The 19,179-nt window shown below is 51.0% G+C and overlaps 3 non-coding genes across 3 annotated transcripts; all 3 read left to right on the top strand.

The window, feature by feature from the left end:
• Window positions 1–8,227: 8,227 nt before the first annotated feature.
• TRNAV-CAC (transfer RNA valine (anticodon CAC)) lies at window positions 8,228–8,300 on the top strand. Its single transcript has one exon. It is a non-coding gene; the product is annotated as a tRNA-Val (tRNA).
• A 111-nt stretch (window positions 8,301–8,411) lies between these two features.
• TRNAV-UAC (transfer RNA valine (anticodon UAC)) lies at window positions 8,412–8,484 on the top strand. Its single transcript has one exon. It is a non-coding gene; the product is annotated as a tRNA-Val (tRNA).
• A 495-nt stretch (window positions 8,485–8,979) lies between these two features.
• Window positions 8,980–9,052, top strand: TRNAA-UGC (transfer RNA alanine (anticodon UGC)). Its single transcript has one exon. It is a non-coding gene; the product is annotated as a tRNA-Ala (tRNA).
• Window positions 9,053–19,179: the final 10,127 nt, after the last annotated feature.

Genomic DNA, 19,179 nt, shown 5'->3' with positions numbered 1-19,179 from the left:
AAGTGTCTGATATACTGTGTGAGTCCTGTATATGGTTTAGGTAGTGCAGTGTTGCACATTGTATGGCGGGTGAGCAGCATGGCTCCTGATATGTTATTACCTTCAACCGCCCTGTCTTGGTATCGCTGGTTTGCAGGGATCCTGATGGTGGGCCCCTAGAAATAATTCCACTGGTGGGCCCTAGACACCCCAGTCCGACACTGCTCCCACTTATAAGAACGGACGCCGGCATATTCACTATTTTTGCGGTCAGAGATAGGGAGAGAGACATAGCTGCTGAGGGCTAGGTAGGGTTTAGCTTCAGATAGGCAGGGGTAAAACCGAAGAACAACAACAGCTCTTCTCAGAGCTATACACTGCAGGGAGAGGAGTCCAGCTTTCAACGGACAGTGGAAAACAGGGATACAGAACAGTTACTTCATGCAATATACGTGACAAACAGCTTTTATTAGGGGTCCCCCCCAAAAAAATTGCAGGAATCCACAGCAGTTACTTCTTGCTATATACGTTACAAACAGCTTTCCTCTGGGGTCCCCCCAAAAAATAGCAGGAATCCACAGCAGGCAGTTCTTGCTATATACGTGAAAAACAACATCTCCAGGGCCAGCAGTTTTTATGTGTAAACTGAATTTTATTGAATTTTCAAAGAAAGAGAAAAATAACAAGGGACAAACGATCAAACAAAGAAAAATACAGGGTATTACAATAACACCAAAAGAAAGCCAACTACGGGCACGTCCAATATTCTGGAAACAACAGAACAGCACCTGAAGTGGGTCAAATAGGACGGACATGCACCAAGAGCAAACAACCCCAGGCAACACAGGAGGCGCATCCACAGACTCAACACGGCCCCGATAGCGGGACCAACAAAACACAGAGCCGAGGAAGGACAATACGCCACACAGACAGGAAACAAAAGGGAAGACAGACAACATCAAGAGACATGGACGTAGAAAGACAAACGACATAAAACAAAGAAAAAGAGTGAAAGAAAAACCCCAAAAAGGGACAAGCAGAAAAGAGTTTAAGGAAACAGTGAAGAGAACTCAGACGAATCCTGAAATATGATCCACGGCCGCCAGAGGGTCTCAAATTTAGAGGAGTCTACAAGGTCCTCCGCGACCAAAGCTTCCATCCTCCTAATTAGTAGGAGTTCATGAAGCCACTCTGACAAGGAGGGGACCACAGTGCTGCGCCAATGGCGTGGAATGACTGTTCTAGCAGCTGTAAGAAAGTGGCGTAACAAGTCACCCTTTACTCTAGAAATCTTTCCAGGAATAACGGAGAGGAGGGCCAATTGGGGGGAGGGGGACACAGAACGACCACTGACCTTAGAGTACAGAGAGAAAACAGACGACCAAAACTCCTGAATCTTCGCGCAGTCCCACCAAATATGAAGGAGAGAACCCGCCGCGGATCCACAGCGCCAACAGTCAGCCGACACAGAGGGAAAGATACGGTGCAAAAGGGTCGGACAACGGTACCAGCGAGACAAGATCTTATAATTTTTCTCCTGCGCATTACAGGGCATAGGCAGTTTGTGAGTCAACAAAAAGGAGCGTTCCCAGTCAGCAGCAGATAAACGAGAGCACAGGTCAGAGTCCCAGGCCCTAGTAAATGGAGGGAGTCCCGGGGCAGAGGCCTGAAGAAGGATATCGTATAACAAGGAGAGGACACGGGATGGCGCCACGGGGCGAAGAAACTCTGTCTCCAAGGCAGTCGGGGCAGCGGAGAGAATGGGTTGTAAAGAAAACCGGTGAAGAAACGCAGCGAGCTGGTTATATTCAAGCCAGGAAAGAGTAAGGTCCGGAAAAGATGCCTGTAGTAAACTAAGAGAGGGCAGGGAGGGGGAACCTACAATAGACCCCAATCTGACATCGTCACTAACAGACCAACAAAGAAATCAGCGGGCAGTCCGACCGGGAGGAAACATGTCATTCTGAAATAGGGGAGTCAGACGGCCCGGGACCGCGGCCAGGGAAAGAGAAGAGCGGACAGAATCCCAGGTAGACAGAAAGTGAGAAGAAAGAAGTGAGGCGCGTGGCAGGGCCGGACGAAAATGAGGGGGGATCCACGGGAGAGAGGCGAGATGGGCAGAGAGAAGCGCAGCCTCAATGGAAACCCATTGTTTACCCGAGGCCCGAAAACGCCAATCGAAAAGTCGTAGCAACACCGCCGAGCGATAATACAAAAATGGGTCAGGAAGCCCCGCCCCCCACAAATCTTACGGCGAGTAAGGGTTCGGAATTTAATCCTACTACGAGAGGAGCCCCAGACAAATTTACTGAACATTGATTGGAGGGTTTTAAAAAATCGCCTGGGTACGGGGACCGGAAGGGCCTGAAAGAGGTAAAGAAACCTGGGCACGACGTCCATCTTTAAAGCATTGATACAACCAAACCAAGATAATCCAAGGGACCCATACGCCCGCAAGTCTACAACTGTTCTCTCGAGCAGGGGAAGGTAGTTGAATGTAACCAGGTCAGCAGGATCGGTAGGAATCTGGACACCCAGATATTTAATAGAGCTGGGTTGCCACTTAAAGGGGAAACTGGCGGCCAACTGGAGGACCTCCGACTGTGCAAGGGAAATATTTAGGGCCTCGCTCTTGGAAAGATTAACCTTGAAATTAGAGGCTTTGCTATAGCGCCGGAATTCCTCAAGGATCGCAGGGAAAGAATCATGCGGCTGGGCAACATACAGTAGTAGGTCGTCAGCGTAGAGAGCTAAACATACCTGGGACTGACCCACCGAGAGGCCCGATATATCCGCGCGAGACCGAAGAGCAACCGCCAGATGCTCCATAACAAGGGCATAGAGCAAAGGGGATAAGGGGCAACCCTGTCTCGTACCATTGCGCACGGGGAAGGGAGCGGACAATAAGCCATTAGCACGAACCTGTGCCAATATTCACTTGTTCCAGGGTGGCTCGCAAGAAGCCCCAATGGACGCGGTCGAAAGCCTTCTCAGCATCAATAGATAGGAGACACAAAGGAGTGCCCCTGGAGCGAGCCGCCTCCGTAACCAAAAGAGTCTTACAAATGTTGTCCCTGGCTTCACGGCCCGGGATAAAGCCCACCTGATCGGTTTGGACCAGCCGGGGCATCAGAGGGGACAGGCGATTCGCCAGCAGTTTCGCGTAGAGCTTAATGTCTATGTTGAGAAGGGAGATCAGACGATAACTCGCGCAAATACGGGGATCCTTGCCCGGTTTAGGAAGAACTACTATCGACGCAGAAAGTGACTGGCTCGCAAAAGGGGTGTCCGCATCCAGACTGTTAAACACACGGAGAAGGAGAGGGGCCACTTGGGTCTTGCAGGTTTTAAAGAAGCGAGGGGTAAAGCCATCAGGGCCCGGAGATTTGCCCAGGGGGGTCGACCGAATGGCCTCCATGAGCTCCTCCTCAGTAAAGGTGGAGTCAAGGGCAGACCTATCGGCTGCATCCAAAGTAGGGAGAGCAGTAGAGGCAACATATTCCCTTATCTTAGCCAGAGCAGTCTCCGGGTCCAGGTCGGCATAATGCCCCTTCAAATTATATAAATCGTGGAAAAACTCGTGAAAGACACTCGCTATAGAGGGAGGGTCATGCACCAGCCGAGCCGCACGATCCCGAACGCATGGAACATAGGTCGTCGAGAGACGGGGGTGGAGGCGTCGAGCAAGGGGACGACTGCACTTATCCGCATGCTCATAAAAATGTCGCTTCAACCGATCCCGTTGACGGATAGAAATTCCATCGAGAAAGGAGTGGAGGTCCTCCCGGGCATTAAGGAGTTCATTAAAAGTAGAGGGCGCCAAGGTGCGTTTGTGCTCAGATTCCAAAGAGTGGATGCGAGCCAAACGGGTAACTATCCCAGTCGACCGCTCCTTCTTGAGGCGCGAACCATGTTGAATGAAAACGCCGCGGAGAACGCACTTAAGAGCTTCCCACCGCATCGGGAGAGGAGTCGGGTCCTGAGCGTGATCGGTCTCAAAGTTACGGATAGCATCTGATACCACGGAACAGCACGTCGCGTCCTTAAGAAGACTATCATTTAGACGCCAGTTACGAGATGAAAGGCCCGGAATCGCAAGGGAGAGGAAAACCGGAGCGTGGTCAGACCACAGAACCGAACCAATATGCGCACTCGGAGACCACGACAGAGCGTGATGACTAACCAAGAAATAATCCAAGCGCCCATAAGAACCGTGAGCCGGGGAGTAATACGTGTAATCACGGCCCTGCGGGTGAAGTATACGCCAGACGTCAACCAAACGATGGGAGTAAAGGGAGGACCGAAGTTTACGCAGCTGAATCAGAGCGCAGACCGCCCGAGGGGGAGAAGCATCAGTCGCCGGGTCAAGGACAAAATTAAAGTCGCCCCCTAACAGGACCACCCCATCACTAAAGTCGGCTAATTTACCCAGAAGAGACCTACAGTACGTCATCTGCTGCTGATTGGGGAGATAACATCCTGCAACCGTGACCACAGTGCCACCAGGGCCAGCAGTTTTTAGATGAGCCCGTTGAAGGCTTGGGCATGTAGGTGGCTTGCGCTGTATTTCTGCATGCAATGAAACGCCTGGGAGATGGGGAGTGGCTGGGAAGAAGCGAATGTTGGTGCAGGCCAAAAGAGCGGATGAGGGTGAACTCCCCAATGTGTCAGAGACAGATGTGTAGGTGTCCAGGCTAGTGTAAACAGTGCAAGAGGGAGTGTCGGCAATGCCGGGCGACGATTGTCCTGCGTTTTCTCTCTCCCACTGAGACCAGGGCTTTCCTTCCAAATGACGCCCATGCAAAAGGTGGTAAGGTAGCTCTTTTCAGAGCCCCTATTCAGTTTAGACTTGCAAAGTGTGCAAACCGCACTAAATTTGTCATGTAACTGGTGACTGAGGTCAGTGGCGGTAGTTTGGCCAGGGGGTGCCGCTAGCCTCCTGTGTGACAATTAAATCATCTGCCACTTCGTCATCCTCCTCTTCCTCCATCAATATATGCTGTGAAGCAGACAGGAGTGTGCACTGACTATCTTGCTGGAATGGTTCTGCTACTATGCCTGACTCCTCAGCGTACAATGCATTATCTCTGATGGTGATGAGGGATTCTTGCATCACACACAGGAGCGGGATTGTTAAAATCAGTAATGCGTTGTCAAAGCTGACCCTCTTGGTGGACTCCTCAAAGACACAGAGAGATCTCGCATAAGTCTGGCAACATGGCGAGTTTTGCATGAGTGGCTAGTACATGGAAAATCTTTGGCCTTGCTGCCTCTGGACATGCCTCTAGCCACCTTTTTTCCTGCTTAGCTCACCTCCACATCTACACTGCTTTCCCTGCTATACATCACCCCTGTCTATTTAGGGTCGGTGGCCTCGTCGTCCATCAACTCCTCTTCCAATTGCTTACTCTCCTCTTACTGCAAACAGCACATGACAACAGCATGCCCTGATGGCAACTGTCTCATCATCATCATCATCATCACTGAGGACGGAAAATGCTGGTTGCGGGTCCACAACCACAAAATTGCCAATTGATAGCGGATGTTCCAGTGTTTGGGCATCAGTACACACAAAGTCGTCTGGTAGCTCCTGGGATTCGGGAAGTGGTTCAACAGAGGGAGGGACACTAAAAGGACCTGGAAAGAGATCCTGGGAGGGTGCAAGGGTGGGATGACTCTGTTGGGAAGATTGGGCATGTTGGGAGGAAGGAGGGGCAGACTCTTGGGTATGAACACGACTGCAGGTAGTGGCTGACCGGCTGCTGGAAAAGCAGCTGGAAGCATTATCCGCTAGCCATTGTAACACCTGTTCCTGGTGCTCGGGCCTGGTCTGCGTTGTACCCTGCACCCTGCTTAACGCAGCTGTCATATCAGGAATTGTGATGAGCACATGCTAATTTTTCTTGTCCAGTGGAAAGGATGGGATAGGATTTCACTTAAGTCTGCCAGCCATGGAAACGGTGCAGAAACTGAGGGAGCTGACTTTGATGAATCCTTGGGTTTTGTAGATGGAACTCCATCAAAGGTCTCTGCTGCTCACACACCCTGCTCAACATATGGTATCAAGGGATTCAGTGTGTGGTGACCTCGCATAACAGCTTCAGGCAGATGTAGGCGTTGCTGGAGTGTATTGAGGCTAGCACCAGGAACTGTAGACTTGCCAAAGTGGGAGCACAAGTGCTGCACTTTAACCAGTAGCTTATGTAAATTGGGGTAAGTTGATAGAAACCGTTGCACCAATAATTTGAAAATGTAGCCCATGTGTGGAACGTGTTTGAGTTTGGCAAGCTCCAGATCTGCTACCAGGTTCCGCCCATTATCACATACGCCAACCTGCACCTGGGTCCAGGTGCAGCGGGGCAAAAAACATTGCCATCTCATGCAGTATGGCATCCCTGACCTCAAGGGCACTGTGCTGTCTGTCCCCCAAGCTGATGAGCTTCAGCACGGCTTGCTGACGTCTCCCCACGCTAGTGTTGCAGTGCTTCCAGCTCGTAGCTGGGGTCGATTTAACAGCGGAGGAGGAGGGTGGTGTTTCAACACTCCTGCCAGGAATATTGGGTGGGGAGACAAGGCAGGCCGCCACAGTTTGCGACCCGGTCCTGGCATTAACTACATTGAGCCAGTGTGCTGCGATTGAGATGCAGCATCCCTGGCCGCAAGCACTTGTCCACATGTCGGTGGCCAAGTGGAACTTTGTGAATTTTGTTCCGTTCCAAAGTCTCTGTGTTTAGATCTGGCTTAGTCGCAGCTCCAGAACATGCCTTTGAAGGCAAGGTTTCCTTTAGTGGCTCCATCTCAGCAGGATGATGATGGTGAAGCTTGGTTAAATCTGGTGTCGGGAGGGAAAGTGGATTCTGATCTACATCTAAAGTACTGGAGAATGTTGTTTGGACTATTAACACCTGATCAGAACCCTTTAGAGGTAATGTAGAGTCCGATATTAGAGGACCATTACCGGTAGTATTAGTTGTAGCCAATTCTCCACCTTTGCGGTCCTCTAAATAAAAGTTACCCCCAGGACTTGATTCCAAAATGTTATCAATTTCCCAATCAAAATCAAGGTCAATGTCTGGGTCCTCATTCCAATCCACTACATCAATCCAACACAATGAGAGTGATGGTTCTGGAACCACTGTTTTAGGGGCAAAGAATTTTAAAGGGGCTAACACTCTGCTGGTGCAAGGCTCAACTCACGCAAAAGGCAAAAAGCTCTGCTGGTGCAAGGCTGAACTAAGTTAAAGGGCCTAAAACTCTGCTGGTAAGAGGCTGAAGTCACCTAAAGGGCCTCAATCTCTGATGGTAGCTCAGCTTAAGGGCCTGTAACTTAATTTTGAAAGGCTCACGTTAAGGGGAAGGTCTTACCACAACACACACACACCACACTCAGACTCTCTGACAGTTCAGGGTGGGTATTGTTGGATTTCCCATTACCTATTCAATTTGTGGTTGCCATGGGCAACGTGATTTAAAGGGGTGCTTGTTAATGTTTCTTTAGCTTAAATTTGAGTTTGTGTCCATCAATTTAGGGAAGAAAGAAGGTTTCCAGGTATTTTCCCACTTTGATAGAGGTTTTTTTGAGTGTGGAAAGTGTGTAGTTGATAGGCTGTCATGGTGGGATAAAACTGTGACTTGGGCTTGTTAGATGCCCCCAGACATGCTTCCCCTGCTGTCCCAGTTGCATTGCAGAGGTGTTGTCATCATTTCCTGAGGTGTCATAGTGGACTTGGTGACCCTCATGAGTCAAATGGTGGATTCCCCTGAAACGAAGCATTTTTCCCCATAGACTATAATAGGGTTGGATATTCGATCGGATAGTCGAATACTGAGCGAAAATTATTTACATTCATTATTTATATTACAGTTTCTGTAGTGTAGTGGTTATCACGTTCGCCTAACACGCGAATGGTTCCCGTTTCGAAATCGGGCAGAAACATGTACTTGCGGTTTCTGTTCTTGAAATCGGTCCATACCTGGTCTTCAGACCCTGCTGGCAGACCTCAGTCTTTTCTTAAAGTCCTGTTGCTTGCTTGCAAAACCAGTAGTGTGCATCTTGTGTCAGTTTCTGTACTGTAGTGGTTATCACGTTCCCCTCGCATGTGAAAGGTCCACTGTTCGAAACCGGGCAGACATATATACTTGTGGTTTCTATTTTTGAAATCGGTCTTCAGACCCTGCTGGCAGACCGCAGTCTTTAATTAAAGTCCTTTCGCTTGCTTGCAAAAGCAGTAGTGTGCATCTCGTGCCAGTTTCTGTAGTGTAGTGGTTATCACGTTCGCCTCACACGCGAAAAGTCCCCGGTTCGAAACCGGGCAGAAACAAAGCATTGCAGCTTTTGTTTCTGAAATCGGCCATACGTGCTCTTCAAATCATCGTTCTAGACCCCAGTCCTTTCACTTGCTTGCAAAAGCAGTAGTGTGCATGTTGTGCCAGTTTCTGTAGTGTAGTGGTTATCACGTTCGCCTTACACGCGAAAGGTCCCTGGTTCGAAACTGGGCAGAAGCAAAGCATAGCAGCTTTTTTTTTCGGAAATCGGGCCATACGTGCTCTTCAAACTCTTGTGCTAGACCCCAGTCCTTTCGCTTGCTTGCAAAAGCAGCAATGTGTATCTCGTGCCAGTTTCTGTAGTGTAGTGGTTATCACGATCGCCTAACACACGAAAGGTCCCCGGTTCGAAACCGGGCAGAAACATGCACTTGCGGTTTCCTTTCTTGAAATCGGTCCATACCCGGTCTTCAGACCCTGCTGGCAGACCACAGTCTTTTCTTCAAGTCCTTTCGCTTGCTTGCAAAAGCAGTAGTATGCATTTCGTGCCAGTTTCTGTAGTGTAGTGGATATCACGTTCGCCTCACATGCGAAAGGTCCCCGGTTTGAAACCGGGCAGAAACAAAGCATTGCAGCTTTTATTTCTGAAATCGGCCATACGTGCTCTTCAAATCATCGTTCTAGACCCCAGTCCTTTCACTTGCTTGCAAAAGCAGTAGTGTGCATGTCGTGCCAGTTTCTGTAGTGTAGTGGTTATCACGTTCGCCTTGCATGCGAAAGGTCCCTGGTTCGAAACCAGGCAGAAGCAAAGCGTAGCAGCTTTTTTTTCGGAAATCGGGCCATACGTGCTCTTCAAACTCTTGTGCTAGACCCCAGTCCTTTCGCTTGCTTGCAAAAGCAGCAGTGTGTATCTCATGCCAGTTTCTGTAGTGTAGTGGTTATCACTAGAGGTGAACGAACACTAAAATGTTCGAGGTTTGAAATTCGAATCGAACAGCCGCTCACTGTTCGTGTGTGCGAACGGGTTTCGAACCCCATTATAGTCTATGGGGAACATATACTCGTTAAGGGGGAAACCCAAATCCGTGTCTGGAGGGTCACAAAGTCCACTATGACACCACAGGAAATGATGCCAACACCTCTGGAATGACACTGGGACAGCAGAGGAAGCATGTCTGGGGGCATCTAACACACCAAACTAACACCAACTACACACTTTACACACTCAATACCACCTCTCTGACAGTAGGAAAACACCTTGAAACATGTGTATTTGGCACTTGCAGTGAGGAGAGCTTGTCACCAGCAGTGAATTTGGCCCTTGTAGTAAGTTGAGGTTGGCACCAACATTTGTTTTGAAAATCAGGGTGGATTGAGTCTCTAACCAGCAGAGTTGGGGCAAATTCATGGTGGAGGGAGCCTCTAAAAACCCCAGTTTGGACCAATTCATGGTGGAGGGAGCCTCTAAAAACCCCAGTTTGGACCAATTCATGGTGGAGGGAGCCTCTAAAAACCCCAGTTTGGACCAATTCATGGTGGAGGGAGCCTCTAAAAACCCCAGTTTGGACCAATTCATGGTGGAGGGAGCCTCTAACCAGCCCAGTTTGGACCAATTCATGGTGGAGGGAGCCTCTAACCAGCCCAGTTTGGACCAATTCATGGTGGAGGAAGCCTCTAAAAACCCCAGTTTGGACCAATTCATGGTGGAGGGAGCCTCTAACCAGCCCAGTTTGGACCAATTCATGGTGGAGGAAGCCTTTAAAAACCCCAGTTTGGACCAATTCATGGTGGAGGGAGCCTCTAACCAGCCCAGTTTGGACCAATTCATGGTGGAGGGAGCCTCTAAAACCCCCAGTTTGGACCAATTCATGGTGGAGGGAGCCTCTAAACAGCCCAGTTTGGACCAAATCATGGTGGAGGGAGCCTCTAAAACCCCCAGTTTGGACCAATTCATGGTGGAGGGAGCCTCTAACCAGCCCAGTTTGGACTAATTCATGGTGGAGGAAGCCTCTAAAAACCCCAGTTTGGACCAATTCATGGTGGAGGGAGCCTCTAACCAGCCCAGTTTGGACCAATTCATGGTGGAGGAAGCCTTTAAAAACCCCAGTTTGGACCAATTCATGGTGGAGGGAGCCTCTAACCAGCCCAGTTTGGACCAATTCATGGTGGAGGGAGCCTCTAAAACCCCCAGTTTGGACCAATTCATGGTGGAGGGAGCCTCTAAACAGCCCAGTTTGGACCAAATCATGGTGGAGGGAGCCTCTAAAACCCCCAGTTTGGACCAATTCATGGTGGAGGGAGCCTCTAACCAGCCCAGTTTAGGCAAATTCATGGTGGAGGGAGCCTCTAACCAGCCCAGTTTGGACCAATTCATGGTGGAGGGAGCCTCTAAAAACCCCAGTTTGGACCAATTCATGGTGGAGGGAGCCTCTAACCAGCCCAGTTTGGACCAATTCATGGTGGAGGGAGCCTCTAACCAGCCCAGTTTGGACCAATTCATGGTGGAGGGAGCCTCTAAAAACCCCAGTTTGGACCAATTCATGGTGGAGGGAGCCTCTAAACAGCCCAGTTTGGACCAATTCATGGTGGAGGGAGCCTCTAACCAGCCCAGTTTGGGCAAATTCATGGTGGAGGGAGCCTCTAAACAGCCCAGTTTGGACCAATTCATGGTGGAGGGAGCCTCTAAACAGCCCAGTTTGGACCAAATCATGGTGGAGGGAGCCTCTAAAACCCCCAGTTTGGACCAATTCATGGTGGAGGGAGCCTCTAACCAGCCCAGTTTAGGCAAATTCATGGTGGAGGGAGCCTCTAACCAGCCCAGTTTGGACCAATTCATGGTGGAGGGAGCCTCTAAAAACCCCAGTTTGGACCAATTCATGGTGGAGGGAGCCTCTAACCAGCCCAGTTTGGACCAATTCATGGTGGAGGGAGCCTCTAACCAGCCCAGTTTGGACCAATTCATGGTGGAGGGAGCCTCTAACCAGCCCAGTTTGGACCAATTCATGGTGGAGGAAGCCTCTAAAAACCCCAGTTTGGACCAATTCATGGTGGAGGGAGCCTCTAACCAGCCCAGTTTGGACCAATTCATGGTGGAGGAAGCCTTTAAAAACCCCAGTTTGGACCAATTCATGGTGGAGGGAGCCTCTAAACAGCCTAGTTTGGGCAAATTCATGGTGGAGGGAGCCTCTAACCAGCCCAGTTTGGACCAATTCATGGTGGAGGGAGCCTCTAAAAACCCCAGTTTGGACCAATTCATGGTGGAGGGAGCCTCTAAAAACCCCAGTTTGGACCAATTCATGGTGGAGGGAGCCTCTAACCAGCCCAGTTTGGACCAATTCATGGTGGAGGGAGCCTCTAAAAACCCCAGTTTGGACCAATTCATGGTGGAGGGAGCCTCTAAAAAACCCAGTTTGGACCAATTCATGGTGGAGGGAGCCTCTAAAAACCCCAGTTTGGACCAATTCATGGTGGAGGGAGCCTCTAACCAGCCCAGTTTGGGCAAATTCATGGTGGAGGGAGCCTCTAAAAAACCCAGTTTGGACCAATTCATGGATTAGGGAGCCTCTAAAAACCCCAGTTTGGGCAAATTCATGGTGGAGGGAGCCTCTAACCAGCCCAGGTTGGGCAAATTCATGGTGGAGGGCGCCTCTAACCAGCCCAGTTTGGACCAATTCATGGTGGAGGGAGCCTCTAACCAGCCCAGTTTGGACCAATTCATGGTGGAGGGAGCCTCTAAAAACCCCAGTTTGGACCAATTCATGGTGGAGGGAGCCTCTAAAAACCCCAGTTTGGACCAATTCATGGTGGAGAGAGCCTCTAACCAGCCCAGTTTGGACCAATTCATGGTGGAGGGAGCCTCTAAAAACCCCAGTTTGGACCAATTCATGGTGGAGGGAGCCTCTAAAAAACCCAGTTTGGACCAATTCATGGTGGAGGGAGCCTCTAAAAACCCCAGTTTGGACCAAATCATGGTGGAGGGAGCCTCTAACCAGCCCAGTTTAGGCAAATTCATGGTGGAGGGAGCCTCTAAACAGCCCAGTTTGGACCAATTCATGGTGGAGGGAGCCTCTAACCAGCCCAGTTTGGGCAAATTCATGGTGGAGGGAGCCTCTAAACAGCCCAGTTTGGACCAATTCATGGTGGAGGGAGCCTCTAAAACCCCCAGTTTGGACCAATTTATGGTGGAGGGAGCCTCTAAACAGCCCAGTTTGGACCAATTCATGGTGGAGGGAGCCTCTAACCAGCCCAGTTTGGACCAATTCATGGTGGAGGGAGCCTCTAACCAGCCCAGTTTGGACCAATTCATGGTGGAGGGAGCCTCTAACCAGCCCAGTTTGGGCAAATTCATGGTGGAGGGAGCCTCTAACCAGCCCAGTTTGGACCAATTCATGGTGGAGGGAGCCTCTAAAACCCCCAGTTTGGACCAATTCATGGTGGAGGGAGCCTCTAACCAGCCCAGTTTGGGCAAATTCATGGTGGAGGGAGCCTCTAACCAGCCCAGTTTGGACCAATTCATGGTGGAGGGAGCCTCTAAAAACCCCAGTTTGGACCAATTCATGGTGGAGGGAGCCTCTAACCAGCCCAGTTTGGACCAATTCATGGTGGAGGGAGCCTCTAACCAGCCCAGTTTGGACCAATTCATGGTGGAGGGAGCCTCTAAAAACCCCAGTTTGGACCAATTCATGGTGGAGGGAGCCTCTAACCAGCCCAGTTTGGACCAATTCATGGTGAAGGGAGCCTCTAAAAACCCCAGTTTGGACCAATTCATGGTGGAGGGAGCCTCTAACCAGCCCAGTTTGGGCAAATTCATGGTGGAGGGAGGCTCTAAAAACCCCAGTTTGGACCAATTCAAGGTGGAGGGAGCCTCTAAAAACCCCAGTTTGGACCAATTCATGGTGGAGGGAGCCTCTAAAAACCCCAGTTTGGACCAATTCATGGTGGAGGGAGCCTCTAAAAACCCCAGTTTGGACCAATTCATGGTGGAGGGAGCCTCTAAAAAACCCAGTTTGGACCAATTCATGGTGGAGGGAGCCTCTAAAAACCCCAGTTTGGACCAATTCATGGTGGAGGGAGCCTCTAACCAGCCCAGTTTGGGCAAATTCATGGTGGAGGGAGCCTCTAACCAGCCCAGTTTGGACCAATTCATGGTGGAGGGAGCCTCTAACCAGCCCAGTTTGGACCAATTCATGGTGGAGGGAGCCTCTAACCAGCCCAGTTTGGACCAATTCATGGTGGAGGGAGCCTCTAACCAGCCCAGTTTGGGCAAATTCATGGTGGAGGGAGCCTCTAACCAGCCCAGTTTGAACCAATTCATGGTGGAGGGAGCCTCTAAAACCCCCAGTTTGGACCAATTCATGGTGGAGGGAGCCTCTAACCAGCCCAGTTTGGGCAAATTCATGGTGGAGGGAGCCTCTAACCAGCCCAGTTTGGACCAATTCATGGTGGAGGGAGCCTCTAAAAACCCCAGTTTGGACCAATTCATGGTGGAGGGAGCCTCTAACCAGCCCAGTTTGGACCAATTCATGGTGGAGGGAGCCTCCAACCAGCCCAGTTTGGACCAATTCATGGTGGAGGGAGCCTCTAAAAACCCCAGTTTGGACCAATTCATGGTGGAGGGAGCCTCTAACCAGCCCAGTTTGGGCAAATTCATGGTGGAGGGAGCCTCTAAAAACCCCAGTTTGGACCAATTCAAGGTGGAGGGAGCCTCTAAAAACCCCAGTTTGGACCAATTCATGGTGGAGGGAGCCTCTAAAACCCCCAGTTTGGACCAATTCATGGTGGAGGGAGCCTCTAAACAGCCCAGTTTGGACCAATTCATGGTGGAGGGAGCCTCTAAAAACCCCAGTTTGGACCAATTCATGGTGGAGGGAGCCTCTAAACAGCCCAGTTTGGGCAAATTCATGGTGGAGGGAGCCTCTAACCAGCCCAGTTTGGGCAAATTCATGGTGGAGGGAGCCTCTAACCAGCCCAGTTTGGACCAATTCATGGTGGAGGGAGCCTCTAAAAACCCCAGTTTGGACCAATTCATGGTGGAGGGAGCCTCTAAAAACCACAGTTTGGACCAATTCATGGTGGAGGGAGCCTCTAACCAGCAGAGTTGTGGGAAATCAGGGTGGAGGGAGCCTCTAACCAGCAGAGTTGTGGGAAATCAGGGTGGAGGGAGCCTCTAACCAGCAGAGTTGTGGGAAATCAGGGTGGAGGGAGCCTCTAACCAGCAGAGTTGGGGGAAATCAGGGTGGAGGGAGCCTCTAACCAGCAGAGTTGGTGGAAATCAGGGTGGAGGGAGCCTCTAACCAGCAGAGTTGGGGGAAATCAGGGTGGAGGGAGCCTCTAACCAGCAGAGTTGTGGGAAATCAGGGTGGAGGGAGCCTCTAACCAGCAGAGTTGTGGGAAAGAAGGGTGGAGGGAGCCTCTAACCAGCAGAGTTGGGGGAAATCAGGGTGGAGGGAGCCTCTAACCAGCAGAGTTGGGGAAAATCAGGGTGGAGGGAGCCTAGTATTAGCAGAATTGTGCAACGCTTATGGTGGATGAGTATGAGGATGCGGAGGAATTGGAGAGGTTGAGTACAGACATGGAGTTTCATGTTGGGGTGCTTTACACAGGTGGGCACAAAAATGAAGGCTCTATCCAGTGGTGGTTCATTTTTATCAAAGTGAGCCGGTCGGCACTCTCAGCTGACAGACGGGTGCGCTTGTCAGTGATGATGCCACCGGCTGCACTGAACACCCTCTCAGATAGGACGCTGGCGGCAGGACAGGACAGCACCTCCAAGGCATATAGGGCAAGTTCAAGCCACAGGTCCAACTTCGACACCCAATACGTGTAGGGCGCAGAGGGGTCGGAGAGGACAGGGCTGTGGTCGGAAAGGTATTCCCGCAACATGCGCCTATACTTCTCACGCCTGGTGACACTAGGACCCTCCGTGGCGGCACTTTGGCGAGGGGGTGCCATCAAGGTGTCCCAGACCTTAGACAGTGTGCCCCTCGTTTGTGTGGACCGGTGAGAACTTGGTCGCCTACTGGAGGAACTGCCCTCCCTGCCGCCAACGTCACATGCTGGAAACATCTCCATCATATTCTGCACCAATTGCTTGTGGCAAGCATTGATGCGATTGGCCCTCCCCTCTACCGGAATAAAAGAGGAGATGTTGTTTTTATACCGGGGGTCAAGGATAGCAAAGATCCAGTACTGGTTGTCCTCCATGATTTTGACAATACGCTTGTCGGTTGTAAAGCACCCCAACATGAACTCAGCCATGTCTGCCACAGTGTTAGTTGGCATGACTCCTCTGGCCCCACCGGAAAGTTCAATCTCCATTTCCTCCTCATCCTCCATGTCTACCCATCCGCGCTGCAACAATGGGACGATTTGAAGTTGCCCGGAAGCCTCCTGTATCACCATCACATCATCGGACAACTCTTCTTCCTCCTCCCCCTCCTCCTCCTCCTCCATTAAACGCGATGAAGCGGACAGATGTGTGGACCTACTCTCCAGCTGTGACGGATCGGATGCTATCCCTGACTCCTCTGTGTGATCTGAGTTATCCCTGATGTCAATCAGGGATTCTCTCAGAACACACAAGAGCGGGATTGTAAGGCTCACCATCGCATCCTCAGAGCTCACCCTCCTTGTGGACTCCTCAAACACCCGTAGGATGTCACAAAGGTCTCTCATCCATGGCCACTCATGGATGAGAAACTGAGGCAGCTGACTTTGTGGCACCCTAGGGTTTTGTAGCTGGTATTCCATCAAAGGTCTCTGCTGTTCAACCACTCTATTCAACATCTGAAACGTTGAGTTCCAGCGTGTGGGGACGTCGCACAAAAGCCGGTGTTGTGGCACATGCAGGCGTTGCTGGAGAGATTTTAAGCTAGCAGCGGCTACTGTCGACTTGCGAAAGTGGGCGCACATGCGCCGCACTTTCACCAGTAGCTCTGGAACATTGGGGTAGCTCTTTAGGAAACGTTGCACCACTAGGTTGAAGACGTGGGCCAGGCATGGAACATGTTGGAGTCCGGCAAGCTCCAGAGCTGCTACCAGGTTCCGGCCGTTATCACAAACGACCATGCCTGGGCCCAGGTGCAGCGGCTCAAACCATATTGCCGTCTCATCGAGGAGGGCATCCCTCACCTCGGAGGCAGTGTGCTGTCTGTCCCCCAAGCTGATCAGCTTCAGCACGGCCTGCTGACGTCTACCAACGCCAGTGCTGCAACGTTTCCAACTCGTAGCTGGGGTCAATCTAACAGCGGAGGAGGAGGCGGTGGCGGAGGAGGAGGCGGTGGAGGAGGAGGAGGAGGGGGGTGTTCTTCTCGTGTCCCTGCCAGGAATGTTAGGCGGGGAGACGAGGTACACCGGGCCAGTTTGGGAAGCAGTCCCAGCCTCAACTACATTCACCCAGTGTGCCGTCAGTGAAATGTAGCGTCCCTGTCCGCATGCACTTGTCCACGCGTCGGTGGTCAAGTGGACCTTTGTGCAAAGCGCGGAACTAAGGGCCCGCCTGATGTTGAGTGACACGTGCTGGTGCAAGGCGGGGACGGCACACCGGGAGAAGTAGTGACGGCTAGGGACGGCATAGCGAGGTGCCGCAGTTGCCATCAGGTCCAGGAAGGCGGGAGTTTCAACAAGCCGGAACGCCAACATCTCCTGGGCCAGCAGTTTAGCGATGTTGGCGTTCAAGGCTTGCGCGTGTGGGTGGTTAGCAGTGTATTTCTGCCGCCGCTCCAATGTCTGAGAGATGGTGGGTTGTTGTAAAGAAGCGCCTGATGGTGCCTTTGATGGTGCAGGAGAAGGAGATAAGACAGGAACAGGGGAGGATGAGGAAGAAGTCAACAAAGTGGCGGAGGCAGATGAAGTGGTGTCCTGGCTCGTCCTCTGGAGTGCATCGCCAGCACAGTCAGCAGTGGCAGTGGCAGAGGCAGAGGCAGTGGCAGAGGCAGTGGCAGTGGCGTGAACGGCAGGCGGCCTTTGTCCTGCCGTTGCTGCCTGCCACTGATTCCAGTGCTTGGATTCCAAATGACGGCGCATTGAAGTGGTGGACAGGTTGCTCTTCTCAGAGCCCCTAATCAATTTCGAGAGGCAAATTGTGCAGACAACACTATATCTGTCCTCGGCGCATTCCTTGAAAAAACTCCACACCTTCGAGAAATGTGCCCTCGAGGTGGGAGTTTTTCGGGGCTGGGTACGAACTGGAACATCTTGGGAGATTCTGGGTGTGGCCTGGCTTCGCCTAAGCTGCTGACCTCTGCCTCTGCCTCTAGCTACCCTTTTTGGTGCTGCACCTGCCTCAACATCCACACTACTTTCCCCGCTTGACATCCCCCCTGTCCAGGTCGGGTCAGTGTCCTCATCATCCACCACTTCCTCTTCCAACTCCTGTCTCATCTCCTCCTCCCGCACAATGCGCAGGTCAACTGGATGCCCTGACGGCAACTGCGTCACATCATCGTCGATGAGGGTGGGTTGCTGGTCATCCACCACCAAATCGAACGGAGATGGAGGAGACTCTAGTGTTTGAGCATCTGGACACAGATGCTCCTCTGTTAGGTTCGTGGAATCGTGACGTGGAGGGGCAGGTTGAGGGACAATGAAAGGAGCGGAGAACAGCTCTGGGGAGCAGGGACAGTTGGGGTTATTGTTCTGTGAAGCTTGGGAATTTTGGGAGGAAGGAGGACAAGACTGTTGGGTAATAGGAGGAGAGGAGGCAGAGTCTGACTGGCTGCTGGAAAATGTGCTGTAAGCGTTCTCCGACAGCCATTGCAAGACCTGTTCCTGGTTCTCGGGCCTACTAAGGTTTGTACCCTGCAGTTTAGTTAATGTGGCAAGCAACCCTGGCACTGTGGAGTGGCGCAATGCTTGCTGCCCCACAGGAGTAGGTACGGGACACCCTGTGGCTTCACTGCTACCTTGCTCCCCAGAACCATTCCCCCGACCTCGCCCACGGCCTCGTCCACGTCCCTTTCCGGGAGCCTTGCGCATTTTGAATTCCCAGTCAGAAACTGGCACTATATGGCAGTAGCAAGAAATGAGGGTATTTGTAACCCCAATATATTCTTTGAATTCCCAGTCAGACAATGGCACTATATACCAGTAGCAAAAATTGTGGGTGCACGTTACCCCAATATATTCTTTGAATTACCAGTCAGAAACTGGCACTATATGGCAGTAGCAAGAAATGAGGGTATTTGTAACCCCAATATATTCTTTGAATTCCCAGTCAGACAATGGCACTATATACCAGTAGCAAAAATTGTGGGTGCACGTTACCCCAATATATTCTTTGAATTACCAGTCAGAAACTGGCACTATATGGCAGTAGCAAGAAATGAGGGTATTTGTAACCCCAATATATTCTTTGAATTCCCAGTCAGACAATGGCACTATATACCAGTAGCAAAAATTGTGGGTGCACGTTACCCCAATATATTCTTTGAATTACCAGTCAGAAACTGGCACTATATGGCAGTAGCAAGAAATGAGGGTATTTGTAACCCCAATATATTCTTTGAATTCCCAGTCAGACAATGGCACTATATACCAGTAGCAAAAATTGTGGGTGCACGTTACCCCAATATATTCTTTGAATTACCAGTCAGAAACTGGCACTATATGGCAGTAGCAAGAAATGAGGGTATTTGTAACCCCAATATATTCTTTGAATTCACAGTCAGACAATGGCACTATATGGCAGTAGCAAAAATAGTGGGTGTATATAGCCCCAATCCTATTGCTAGGGGACTTGCAGGGTATTTCTGAGGTGAAGGTGGGGGGGGGGCACACCGTTGGAACGGGGATTTGGGGTGTATATATGGGGTATACGGGAATACACTGTCAGTGTATTCCATTCAGGATCCTGGGAAAGCTGGGTTGCGGCGATTGAGCCCGTCAGTGCCACGTTACACTGACAAGCTTCTCCCTGGAATTTAGCTCTTACAAGAG

This window comes from Leptodactylus fuscus, chromosome 1 (genome assembly GCF_031893055.1).
Source record: "Leptodactylus fuscus isolate aLepFus1 chromosome 1, aLepFus1.hap2, whole genome shotgun sequence".
NCBI classification, from domain to species: domain Eukaryota; kingdom Metazoa; phylum Chordata; class Amphibia; order Anura; family Leptodactylidae; genus Leptodactylus; species Leptodactylus fuscus.
This window is presented reverse-complemented; position numbering and strand designations above follow the sequence as displayed.